Source organism: Equus przewalskii, chromosome 14 (assembly GCF_037783145.1).
Source record: "Equus przewalskii isolate Varuska chromosome 14, EquPr2, whole genome shotgun sequence".
Lineage (NCBI taxonomy): Eukaryota > Metazoa > Chordata > Mammalia > Perissodactyla > Equidae > Equus > Equus przewalskii.
In genome coordinates, this window is record NC_091844.1 from 37,609,416 (window position 1) to 37,622,277 (window position 12,862).

The 12,862-nt window shown below is 37.7% G+C and overlaps 1 protein-coding gene across 7 annotated transcripts in view; it reads left to right on the top strand.

Annotated features, from left to right (window-relative positions):
* Positions 1-12,862, top strand: part of WDPCP (WD repeat containing planar cell polarity effector) — a 385,152-nt gene that overhangs the window by 96,567 nt on the left and 275,723 nt on the right. The gene's annotated exons all lie outside the window — the stretch shown is intronic.

A 12,862-nucleotide genomic window follows, 5' to 3' on the forward strand; every position in this document is an offset into this window, starting at 1 on the left:
TGCAGTAATTGGTATTCTTGTGTTATGATAGGTAATGAACAGAAACTTTTTAAGAGTGGATATTTCATAGTTTGAATTCTAGTCATTCTAGAACTAACATTGGACAGATTGACACAGGCCACCAGGTACCTCATTAATCAGTATAGTTGTACTGACATACTATAAACACTAATAAAAATCTTTTCAGATGGTATTGTTTGGATTTGTCCGAATGTTGTATTAGATATTTACTGGCATAGATTTAATCATATTTTTGAATGAAGATAAAACCATAGGACAGAAGTTTTTTAGCATACCACTCTAGTAAGCATCTATGAATACTATCCTTATTCAACAGCAAATCAACAAGCAGACTAGAGTTAGACCTAACATAATAAGACGTTTGCTGTCACTTTTTGAACCCTCTAAGCTGCACTGTTTAATGTGGTAGCCACTAGGCACTTGTGGCTATTTAAATATAAACTAAACTAATTAAAATTAAACAAAATTAAAAATTCAGTTCCTCAGTTGCACTACCCACATTTCAAGTGCTCCATAGCCACATGTTGTCATAGGGACAAGATAGATACAGAACATTTCCATCACAGAAAGTTCTATTGGACAACACTATTAGAGTCGAGACAAGGTGAGCTAGATGTTGAATGGGTCTAGATTCAGAACACAATAGGATATAATAATTAGTGTCCACTGATCACAAAATAATGCACAAATGCCTCAGCTTTTTTCATAGGCTTAAAAAATGCTATTTGCCTAGAAAAATTTTATTTGCTTGTGATAAAAAATTTAGTCATATTCTATTCATACATATAATTTAAGTTACATCAGTACCACTAATAATTATAACTGTTTTATGGAATTAAGTATCCTGTATCAATGTAAATTCTTACTTGTTAACAATGTGATTTATTTTGGATCTAACTATTCTTGTTTGAAATTTAGACCCGTGGCTCTATCCATAAATCTACAACATCAAATCCGTAGTAATTGCAAACATATTTTAATCTACTATTTAAATATAAACTATCATTTTAGTGGATTCTAGTTTTTCCTCATTATTTTGTTTAAACTAGTCTACATTTACTTATGAAGGTACCATTTAGTTACCTCCTCAACTGGCATAGATTATTACTTTCCAGAGACTGTTTACAAGGCTAAATTAATATTTTTAGAACCATAATACTTCTTAACTTCGACTTAGGATACTATTCAAAAGTATGGGATTATTTAAAAATTCATAATTTATTTTCATAAAAGTTTTAATCAGACTTTAAAACCTGAATACAAAATATGCTCCAGAAAGTTTTAAACTTAGTATAACTCAAATTGTACTTCTCAATGCCATTACTCACCTTAAAAGCAGGCTCAAAATTATTTGACTGGAGGGCAAACCTACCACCTAGCCTTACACACCTAGTAAAGGGAGTGTCTCACGGCCTCCACCCTTACCATCACACAGGGTAAGTTGGAACATGTCAGGCATCTTAAAATATGCAGTGGAGCATCCCAATAGGCAATCTGTTTAAGGTAGACTTTATTGCATTTTATTAAGCAAGTTTGTGTGTATGTATGTGGGGTAGAATATGGAGAGGAATGTCCCTCACTATTGAATTAAGTCAACTCAGAAAAGGAATTTTCATGATAGAATATATGCAAAATTACTTTTGTATTTCACAGCAACCTGACAATACTGGTTTCTCAGGCTGTTGTACCAATGAGTAAACTTTTAACATCTTCCAGTGGAACTTATCTTTCTTTGTGTTCAGTCGTATTTTGTGCTTTATTTATGTGATTGATAAGATATTCCTAAAATAGACCTTTTGTTACCAGCACATCCTTGATGTGATATATTTTAACAAGATAACTTGACCTCCACCTTGCCCACAGGTCCAACATTTTTAGGAGCTTTGAGAGACTTCCTAACATTATCCATGTACTTCCTCAGTTTCTAGACAGGACTGTTTGCTGGGTCTTCTAAAAGTACGTGTGTATGTGTATGAATCCTAAATATCTCTAATATTGCAGTAAATTAAAAAGTTGATGTTCAGGCTAAATTCTTAGAAAGATCTCTTTAACCCTTTGTTTGTTGCAAAATAAATAAGCCACTTCCACAAGCTCCACTAGGGTCCCCATTTGTTCATCCATCCAGTGTGGTGGCTCCAAAAATAACATGTACTTAAATTTCGATTAGTAAATTTCCTCATATATTTAGCCCTAAAATGGCAGCAGTTGACCACAACATACTATTCTCTAACTCTTGGAAAAGGAGTGAAAAAAGTTTCTCAGATCTTGGTGCTGACATAGTTGAAATCTCAGTCTTTGACTGTGGCCACTCCTCAGCTAATGTAAATCTTTTACCTGCTCACCCGACCCAGGCCAAATGGCAAATTTAGGATTTATGGAATTTATCTGGTTTGTCTTCTTTTTCCTTTTTTCTTTCTTTCTTTTTTTTTTTGCTGAGGAAGATTTGCCCTGAGCTAATATCTGTGCCAGTCTTCCTCTATTTTTTAGAATATGGGCCACCAGCACAGCATGGCCACTAACAGAGCGGTGTAGGTCTGCACCTGGGAACCAAACCTGGGCTGCCAAAGTGGAGCATGCTGAACATAACCACTAGGCCACCAGGGCTGGCCCCTTGTTTGTCTTCTTTTTAAAGGATCCTTATTTCTTCAAAAGGTCCAATTGTTTAGAAATTAGCTAGGCAACTACAAATACATGAAAGATTTCAAAGGATGCAGTCTGAGCTTCGATTTTTCCCTCTGTTGAACTGAAAACCTCTGAGGTTTTATAGGTATCATTACCAAAGCTTAGTTCATGTTGTTGATCCAATGACCTGTAAATTTTACCATTTTTACCCAAAATAATTCCTTCAACTTGTAAATTCAGAACAGTTTACAAATCAAGACTTACCTACGCATATCTCCTGGATGAACATTGTCTTTTGAAGTTGGTTTTTCAGACTATGCCTATTCCTAGTTTGAAATGCATTAGAAGTGTGAAATGTAATTTAAAGTTTCAGTTTTACTAGCTATCAAATATATTTCTCTTTTTTTTTGGTCTCCTAAAATCATTTCATTATGAGAAGATATTTAATAATTTCCTTCTTTGAATTTCTTAAGGCATTTTACCAACTGTTCTTGGGGGATAATAGTTTCAGCCTTAAGACACTACTAAATTGTACACTTCTGTGGTGGAATTTTTTAATTCCTTAAATTATTGTGCCTTAAGTCACATTCACATTTTCAGATTATTGCATAATTAGTTAAAAGCAATATTATCATTAAGATAGGTGTACCTTCACATATGTTGATTTTAGATTAAATTATTTGAATCATATATGTACATTTAACTATAAAAGTATATGAAATAGTAGTCAGCTGTACTCTGTTTCTTTCTATAACAATTCTACATTTCCAGGTATAATTTTACTGTTCCAAGAGAGAGTAGTTTCCTTTTTAAGTTCTTGTGATGAATCACTTGACAGGCTCTATAAAAACAGAAATTATTTTCCAAGTCTATCACGGATAAATTGTGATCTTATGGAACTAATTTTATCACAACTTCCTCAATTGTAGAACAGATAGCATAATTACCTGATCTTTTCTGTCTTCAAATTATGTGAAAATCAATTTGATTTCCTCATAAAATATCGACAAACCATAGTTTTAAGTTAGAAGTATTAGTAATAGCATATTATTTATACAAAACCTATCACACAGTATTTATTGACTGCCACCATTGTGGGAGGCATGGAAGAAGTATAATATGTGGGCTGAGTCCCCAGCAAAACCTAGTCTAGGAAAATAGACACATGAAATCACTAGGACACTAATGAATGCTAAATTGTATGACACTGAGTAAAAAGATAGAGTTTAGAGAAAGCATGGAGATCAATGTAATCTAAAGTAGTTAAGAAGAATTTTGTAGAGAAGTTATAACTTTACTTAGACCTAAAAGGACATGTAGAATTTGGTTAAGCTGAAAGGAGAGGCATTCCAAAAAAACGGAATTAGATTAACTGAGGTATTCAAGTGAGAATTCAGTGGGGTGTCTACATGGTAATGAGGAGGTGGGCCCATTTGGAACAAATAGTTCATGTTGAAAAACAAAGTGATAAGTTTGAAAGGCAACTTGGAGCTTCATTCTCAGGGACTTTGAATGTTTCACTAAGGTAGTGATACTTTGTAACTTTTATAAACACTTTCATATCAGAGGAATGCCATATTAAAAGTAGACTTATGGAAAGATTAGCCTGGGGGTAGGATGTAGGATAAAACATGAAAATCAGAGGCATTTGTATAAAGAACAAAGGAGATAGGATAATTATTTTCTGGAAACACCAAACCAGAGAATTTCTGGACTTGAAGAAGCACAATAACAGTAGAAGTGAGGTGGTTAGACTGAAAATAAGGAGATTAAGGAGGGTCTGTATCTGGAATGGTGAGATATTCCCAAACTCCTTTACCCCTCCAGCAGCTAGGCTTATGTCTCTATGTAACTTGTTTAGAGGACTCTTCTCTGAAAAAATATATTATTCCCTCAGAGCAAAGCCTACAGATACTGATATTTGGTAGTTCCCTTTGAAAAGATAGATATACCAACCAAGCTCCTTGAAGTGAAGCCCAAGTTAAGCTTGCTGATGCACACCGAGCTTCCAATCAATTTTTCAGAGATTCACATTTAAATATAACCAGAGGGGCTGGTCTGGTGGCACAGCAGTTAAGTTCACATGTTCTTCCGCTTTGGCAGCCCAGGGTCCGCTGGTTCAGATCGCAGGTGTGGACCTACACACTGCTTGTGAAGCCATGCTGTGGCAGGCGTCACACATAAAACAGAGGAAGAGGAGCATGAATGTTAGCTCAGGGCCAGTCTTCCTCAGAAAAAAGAGGAGGATTGGCAGCGGATGTTAGCTCAGGGCTAATCTTCCTCAAAAAAAAAATGTATATATATATATATACAAAAATATAACCAGAGGGCCAGAGATCATGATACTTTTAAGGAAATTCTCCATCTCTAAATCTGAGATCTATGAGTCTGAAGCTAAAACAAACAGAGAAAAAAAAAAAAAGAATCAGGGACAATGCAATAAACAAAACTAAATCCAAAGAGTTGATCTTCACAGAGAAATAAGAGGAGCTGTTACATCCTTGAAACAAGAATAGGATGGTATTTTTACAAAAAGAATAATCAGGAAAAAGGAAAGGAACTCTTGGGAATTAAAAATATGACAGCATAAATAGAAAAATTAATAAAAGAATTGAAAGATAAAATTAAAATATCCCTTTAACGCAGAACTGAATGACAAAAGGGCATAGTAGTGAAAAATAGGAATAGAAGTTAAGAAAATTAAGAGTTTCAGGTCCAATATCTAATTAATAATAGAAAACAGAAGAAAAGAAACAAACAAAATAATAGAAGAAAACTTCCCAGAACTGGAGGATGCTTGTTTCCAGTTTGAAAGGACCTGATGATTGAAAAAAAGACCAATACCAAAGTATATTTTGTGAATTTTAGAAAACCAAAGATAAAGAGAAGATCCAAAAGGCTTTCAGAGTGAAAAAAAAACAAAACAAGATACATACAAAGAAATGGGAATCAGACTCACATCAGACTTCTCAACAGCCTCACAAGGAGTTAGAAGACAGTGGAATGAGGCCTTCAAATTTGTGAAGGGAAGTGATTTTTTCTATATCTAGAATTCTAAATTGTCATTCAAGTAAGTCATTTTCAGACTTGTTAGCTCTCAAAAATATCTATCTGCCATGCACTTTTCTCAGGAAGTTATTGGAAGATGTGCTGCCCTAAAGCAACAGAGTAAACCAAGAAACAAGATTCTTAGGATTCAGGAAACAGAGGATTTCATACAGGAAAGAAGTGAAGAGAAATCTCACTATCATAACTGTGCCATAGGCCTAGAGAACAGCTAGTCCAAACTGGGGCAAGGGACAGAAAGTTCTTTTTTTTTAGATTTTTAAATTTTTCCTTTTTCTCCCCAAAGCCCCCCAGTACTCAGTTGCATATTTTTAGTTGTGGGTCCTTCTGGTTTTGGCATGTGGGATGCCACCTCAGCATGGCTTGATGAGCGGTGCCATGTTGGCGCCCAGGATCCAAACCAGCAAAACCCTGGGCTGCTGCGAAGCGGAGCATGCAAACTTAACCATTTGGCCACAGGGCTGGCCCCTAGAAGTTTCTATTAAGAATATTGGAGGGAGGGAAGAAAAGGAGCTCATAGATCTGATCTGATATAGGAGAATTAATAATAATAATAATTAGTAAGAAATAATAAAAGATATAAAAGAATTAAACCTTGATTCATGATAATAGGAAATCAATAAGTAATGACTAAATCAAGAAATAACATATATGGAAGACATTGCTAGTTACTTGCCCAATATCCATTTTTCTTTATGAACAGACCCTGATAGAGTGGCAACAGGACCAATTTAAAGTACTCAGCTTCCCTGTTCCCCTTGAAGTTGGAGGAGGCCATATGAAGCAATTCTGGCCAAAGAAAGCAGATCACTGGTAGGACTTCCAAGAAAATTTAGGAAAGGGGCCAGACTCAACTGGGATATGCCTTTTCAGCTTCTGCTCTTTGCCTTCTTCCAGTCTGGATCTGAGATATGCCTGAAGGGGCAGGGGACTTCTTTTACTCAAGGCATATATATATTTAGTGCCTACTATATGCCAGATAGTATTCTTGGTGCTGGGGATACCAGTGAACAAAGCAGACAAAAATGACCAATATCCCTGTTCTCCTGTAGCTTACACTCTAATGGGGGAAACAGTCAAGAAAAGATTGGTAAGTAACATTTAGAGTATGTAAGAAAATGAAAACCATTGGATAAAGAAAAATAAAGCAAGAAAGATAGGAAGTATGTGTGGGGGATGGTGGGGCAGGATGGGCCTGATATTTGGTGACCAGGAAAGGCCTTACTGAAATATCATGTGATTAAGACATGAAGGAGCAAGCCTAGAGAGTTCTAGGTAGAGGGAACAGCATGTACAGAGGCTCTGAGATGGGAGTATCCCTGGCATGTTTGTAGAACAGCAAAGACTCAGTGTGACTGGAGTGGAATGAGCAAGGAGAAGAGTAGTAGGAATTGAGATCAGAGAGGAAATGAGATACTAGTTATATAGGGCCTGCTAGGCCTTTCAAAGGACTTAGCTTTTACTCTAAGTGAGATGCAAAACCCTTGAAGAGTTTTGAGCAGAGGAGGAATTTGATCTGATTTACTTTTTAATTGGATCACTCTGGCTATTGTGGTAGGAACAGATTGAAGGGAGTGAAGATCAAATCAGGGAGATTAGTTAGAAGGCTGTTGCCATAGTCCAGGTGAGACATAGAGTACAGTAGTCTCCCTTTATCCACGTGAGATACCTTACAAACCCCCCTGTGGATGTCCAAAACCATGGATAGTACCAAACCCCATATATACTGTGTTTTTTCCTATACATACATACCTATGGTAAAGTTTAATTTATAAACTAGGCACAGTAAGAGATTAACAACAATAACTAATAATAAAATAGAACAATCGTAACAATATAAGGTCTACTTACTGTAGATCTTAGCAACCTCAGCATATGACTTTTTTTCTTTATTAAGTCGAGAGCTTTCATCTTTTCACGTAAAGGAAGCTTTATGGCTTCTCTTTAGCACTGAACTGCCAGCATCACTGCTCTTGCTCAGGGGCCATTATTAAGTCAAATAAGGGTTACTTGTACACAAGCACTGCCATACTGCAACAAAGGATCTGATACTCAGATGGCTACTAAGTGACTAACGGGCAGGTAGTGAATACAGTGTGGATACGCTGGACAAAGGGATGATTCACATCCTGGGCTGGACGAAGTGGGACTGTACAAGATTTCATCACACTACTCAGAGCGGTGTGCAATTTAAAATTTATGAGTTGCTTATTTCTGGAATTTTCCATTTAATATTTTTGGACCATGGTTGACCACGGGTAAATGAAACTGGAAAGCCAAACCACAGATAAGGGAAGACTACTGTTATGGTGGCTTTGACTGGATGGTAGTGGTTAAGTGGTGAGAAGTGGCCAAATTCTGGGTATGTTTTGAGTTTTGAGCCATCAGAATTTGCTGATGGATCAAACATGGGGTATAGAAGAAATTTCTGTAGAAGAATGGAGTTGCTATTTAATGAGATAGGGAAGATTGACAAGAGACATTTTTGAGGGAAATATCAGGAGCTTAGTTTTGGACATTAATGTTTGAAATGCCCATTAGATATTCAAGTGGGGATGTCAAATATACAGTTTTTATAGAAGTCTATAGTTCAGAGAAAGGTCTGGGCTGGAGAGAGAAATTTGGGAGGCAGCCATACAGATGGTATTAAAGCCAAGAAATTGATGAAGATCACCAATGGAGTGGGAGTAGATAAAGAACTAGAGGAGGCTGAAGGGCTGAGCCCTGGGGGCCTCCAGTGTTTGGGGATTGGAGAAACAGAGAGAGAAAGGAGGCTAAGAAGCAGTAGCCAAAGAGGTAGGGTACACTGAAGGTGTCCTGGAAACTAGGTTTCAAGAAGAAAGTCAGATGTTACTGGTATCTTTCTTACCAATAACACCAGGCCTGAGATTGACCATTGGATGGAGTAGCATGGAGGTCATCAGAGACCTGCATAAGAGCAGTTTCAGTTAATGGTATGGGCAGAAGCCTGACTGGAATGTATTTAAGAGAAAATGGAAGGAGAGAATCTAGGGCTTTATAACATAAGAAAGAGTTATGTTATAAAGGAAAACGGAGAAATAGGGCAGGAGCTTGAGGGTGAGGTGGAGTCAGAAAAGGTTTTTATTTCTTTTTTATATGAGAGAAATAACATCCATTTCTGTTTGTATGCTAATGGGAGTGATTCAGTAGAGAGGGGAAAAATCGATGCAGGAAAGGGGAAGGAACGGAAAATGGGCACTTGGTACCTGCTGATATCATAGACCTGTCTTACTTATCAGCTGTGGACCACCTAATTCCAGATTTCTTGTTCTGTGACCAAAAAAAAAAAAACCCATTGGGTTAAGTCATGAGAGATGTATATATATATGTATATATATATATATATATATTTTTTTTTTTTTTTTTTACGTTTCTGTTACATGCACCTGAATGCAGTGACACAACATATTTAGAAATGTGGTGGTAGAAACAGGGGAAATTACTAAGAGTTGAAAATGGTTACATTTGAGAGTGGGAGGAGAGGCTGTGGTGGGATAAGGCAGTAAGCAGCCAAGTATTATTTGACATTTTCATAATTTATATGTGTATTTCTTTAGTTGAAATTTTTTTAAAACATGCCCAGAGTGCATCTGAAAAGCAGATGTCAAGATGGTAGTATGAATGCAAGGGTTATGGGGGAGATGTGAAAGATAAAGGGAGCAGAAGTAGGTGGGGAGAGCTGTTTGACTGTGATGCTGGTCTGAACTCTGTGTGTGGAGAAAGTTTCAGCCAGGCTGCATGGGGAGTTCCTGAGCCAAAGTTGCTCATCAGAGGAGTCCCCTGTTGGACTAGTACCCTACCATGCTCAGTTATTGGCTAGTAGCCTCCTGGGGAAAGTGTGACCTTTGTTAGCCAACTATGTTCCCAGTCTCCATTCTTCCTGAAGAAGCTCTGGGTGGTGCATGTCTATGGCCATCACACCCACAAAGATTTATATTAAAAATAAGAATGTATGTCTCTATGTTTGCACACACAACCCTGTATCTGAGTAATGTTAATGTTCAGCTAGCCAGTTACACAACATGTCCTAATAACTACTCTTTCTTAGGCAAAAATTCATTCCTTTCCAGGAAAAACAGAAAGAAAATTTACATTGTATCTTGACTACCTCAATCTAAAGTTTGATGACCTATGATAATTCACTGATAATTATTTATCTTAAAAATATAGTAAGATATGAGCTCAGCTTTGGAATGTGATTATAACACAAAGAAGATTTTTATCTTCATAATAAGGTATCTTTCTATTATCAATCAACATTTCCTTCCTGTTCTTTTCATAAAGGGTTCTTTCTTCTCTTTTATTGTTTTTATTTTAAAACACTTCTTTAAAGAAACTCATAATTCCCTGGCTCCACTCTTGGCATTTGTGTCTAATAATGTTTTGGAAGCTTCAGGTATTTTACCCCAAAGGAAGCTAGTTCCAAACTATGAATTTCCCTCATTTATTCAGTTATAGTTAATAGTAAATAGGTGTAAAGCTAAATGAGTTCAAAATATGAATAATCTAATTCCTTCTTGTTGATTTCCTATGTATTTTACAGAGTAGAAACAAATACATGCCTAACTTTTATCTATTTTTCTTTTTTTAAAAGATTTTATTTTTCCTTTTTCTCCTCAAAGCCCCCCAGTACATAGTTGTGTATTTTTAGTTGTGGGTCCCTCTAGTTGTGGCATGTGGGACGCCACCCCAGCATGGCCCGATGAGCGGTGCCATGTCTGTGCCCAGGATTCAAATCAGCGAAACCCTGGGCCGCCGAAGCAGAGTGCGCGAACTTAACCACTTGGCCATGGGGCCAGCCCCTGATCTGCTTTTTTAAGGGAGAGTAAAGTTTTACTTCCATAGCCAGCTAATGAGAAGACTTTTTTTTTTTTTGAGGAAGATTAGCCCAGAGCTAACATCTGCCGCCGATCCCCCTCTTTTTGCTGAGAAAGACTGTCCCTGAGCTAACATCCATGCCCATCTTCCTCTGCTTTATATGTGAGATGCCTGCCACAGCATGGCTTGCCAAGCAGTGCATAGGTCTGCACCCGGGATCCGAACCAGTGAACCCCGGGCTGCTGAAGCAGAACATGTGAACTTAACTACTATGCCACCGGGCTGGCCCCCTTGTCCATTTTTTAAGAGGGATATTTGATTTAAGAGGATATTTGTTGTTATAAGAGTTTTTTTTAAATATACTCTGGATATTAACCACTTGTCATATATTTGATTTGCAAATATTTTCTCCCATTCTGTAGGTTGCCTTTTCACTCTGTTGATTATGTCCCTCGATGCCCAAAAGTTTTAAAGTTTGACGTAGTCCCATATGTCTATTTTTGCCTTTGTTGTCTATGCTTTTTGTGTCATACCCAAGAAATTATTGTCTAATCCAATATCATGAAGGTTTCCCCCTATAGTTTCTTTGAGAAGTTCTATAGTTTTAAGTCTAAGCATAGGTCTTTAATCCATTGTGAGTTAATTTTTGTGTATGGTGTGAGGTAAGAGTCCATCTTCATTCTTTCACATGTGGATATTCAGTTTTTCCAGTACCATTTCTTGAAGATACTGTCCTTTCCCCATTGAATGGTCTTGACGCTCTTGTCGAAGATCATTTGACCATTTCTGTGAGGGTTTATTTCTGGACTCTCTATTCTGTTCCATTAGTCCATAAGTCTGTCTTTATGACGCACTGTTTTGATTACTGTGGCCTTTTTTTTTTTCTTTGAGGACGATTAGCCCTGAGCTAACATCTGCTGCTAATCTTCCTCTTTCTTGTTGAGGAAGACTGGCACTGAGTGAACATCTGTGCCCATCTTCCTCTACTTTATATGTGGGATGCCTGCCATAGCGTGGCTTGACAAGCAGTGTGTAGGTCTACGCCCGGGATCCGAACTGGCAAATCCCGGGCCACCGAAGAGGAATGTGCAAACTTAACCACTGTGCCACTGGGCCAGCCACCAATTATTGTGGCTTTTATAATGTCTTGAAAGTAGGAAGTGTGAGTCCTCTAACTTTGTTCTTTTTTAAAATTGTTTTGGCTATTTGGGGTCCCTTGAGATTCCCAATCAACTTTCACATAGCCTCAACTCCTTTCTACTTAAACAAATAAGCACCACTCTTTCTCATCTCAGGTACCACAAGGTATCACCATGTCTTACCCTTTTCCTTCAAAACCAACTTTCTCGGGGCCGGCTCCGTGGCTGAACGGTTAAGTTCGCGTGCTCCTCTGCGGCGGCCCAGGGTTCAGATCCTGGGCGCGGACATGGCACCGCTTGTCAGGCCACGTTGAGGTGGCGTCCCACATCCCACAACTAGAAGGACATGCAACTAAGATATACAATTGTATACAGGGGGGGTTTGGGGAGATAAAGCAAAAAAAAAAAAAAAAGATTGGCAACAGTTGTTAGCCCAGGTGCCAATCCTTAAAAAAAAAGGAAGATTGGCAGCAGTTGTTAGCCCCAGGTGCCAATCTTTAAAAACAAAACAAAACAAAACAAAATCAACTTTCTCAAAAGAATTGTCTCTATTCGGAGTCCCCATTTCCTTATTGCTTGTTCAACATTCAGCCAACTTCAGTCGTGCTTTTCTCCTGATTATTGCACTGGAAAGCTTTCCACCAAGGTTGTAAAGACCCTCCATTTACTAAATCCAATAAACTTTTTTTTTTTTTTAAAGCATCATTTTAAATACATAGGATTTAACACTGCCGGCCATTCCCTTAGGTTCAAATACTTTTTTCTGTTACTTCCCATGATACTTTGCTCTTCCAGTATTCTTTCTACCTCTCTGACATTCTTGTCTGTCTCTTTTTCAGGCCCATGCCCCTTTCCCCTGTCCTTGAATGTTGGAATTCCTCAAGGCCTAACTGTAAGCCCTCTCCTCTTCACTCTGAACTCCTGGGTTGTCAGATTTATATTCATTGCTTCAGTGACTTCTCTCTAGAGCTCACATCTCTCCCCTGCGCTCCAAATTCATAAATCCAGCTGCCTGCTTGATGTCTCCCCTTTGGCGCCTCAAAGATATTTTAAACATAGTATCTTTAAAATGGAACTCAGAGCCCCCTACCTGTTCCTCGTCCACCATTCCAATCTCTGTGAATGGTCCTGCCTTCCATCCACTTATAGAAACCAGAAACCTTAAAATTATTCTC